Source organism: Montipora capricornis, chromosome 10 (assembly GCF_036669925.1).
Source record: "Montipora capricornis isolate CH-2021 chromosome 10, ASM3666992v2, whole genome shotgun sequence".
In the NCBI taxonomy this organism is placed as follows: domain Eukaryota; kingdom Metazoa; phylum Cnidaria; class Anthozoa; order Scleractinia; family Acroporidae; genus Montipora; species Montipora capricornis.
Window position 1 is genome coordinate 50137832 of NC_090892.1, and position 973 is coordinate 50138804.

General features: G+C 42.8%; 1 protein-coding gene across 2 annotated transcripts in view; it reads left to right on the forward strand.

Annotated features, from left to right (window-relative positions):
* Nucleotides 1-531, forward strand: part of LOC138022104 (transmembrane prolyl 4-hydroxylase-like) — a 30380-nt gene extending 29849 nt beyond the window's left edge. For both annotated transcript variants that reach the window (XM_068869130.1, XM_068869129.1), the window contains one exon: nucleotides 1-531. This exon is cut by the window's left edge and continues 311 nt beyond it. The gene's annotated coding sequence lies outside the window, so the exon portion shown is untranslated.
* Nucleotides 532-973: the final 442 nt, after the last annotated feature.

Below are 973 nucleotides of genomic sequence, written 5' to 3' on the forward strand. Positions count from 1 at the left end.
CCAGAGCTCTTCTCTTGACTGATGGAGAGAAGAGTTCTGGGGAACCCTGAAACAAAGTGTCGTCTTATTGGTTTTCGTGAAGAACAATCAAAAGCGTCTCTAATTGGTGCATTCATGTTAGCACGAGGAGTGAGCAGGCGCGTTAAGGTTCAAATAGCCAATTTTTGGCTATAAAAACCCTTAACGGCGCATGTTCTGCTACAAAGAGTTTCCCAGAGCCTTGGGTCGACCGAAGCTCTGATGACGAGAATACGCGGATATAGATTGCACTAATCGTTGACGACATTTTGCATATCTCAACTTGCAAAGTTTCACAAGAGATTTCACTTGCGAGTTAGCTAAACTGGCCAATGTAAAAAAAAGCAAAGTACTGACGACTTTTATGAATAAAAAGGACTGAAACGAATTGCGCAAAATCATAAATAAGGGTAAAAGGAGTGCCAACCCATTTGTGTCTGTGCTTCTTTGATTCATGTGAGAGGGGCTGCGAGTTTTTGCATTTGTAAGGCAACCAATCACAAAAGAACCGCAGAACGGTTGCATGTTCAGTTTGTTATTTCAAGTCTCAGCGACCTTTTTAGTTTACCTTATGTTTTGTCGGGATCTCAGCTTCTGAGTTCTCAACTGTGCTCTAAAGCATTGTTCTCACAAGTGACCTTGACGCATAAGCACGTTCAACTTACGCAGACTCATTAATCGGTCTTTAATTCAGTAATGCTGTTTACTTGGTCCTAGCAAATGGTATTAAAGCAAGACGCAATTGAGTTTGCGTATCAAAGTGTTAGGACTGCTCGTTGAAGACCAGTCAGATCAGGTGCTCACGCTTGGCTGAACGTAGGCTTGATTTCCGCCGCTCACTCGAGTTCGGGTATCCTCCCGGCCCGAGAAGAGACGGCTGGACGCGTGAGGGATAGATTGTTTCTGTAAAGTAAATTCAGCATTAGACATGCCAGAAAATTAATTTTAACAAAAT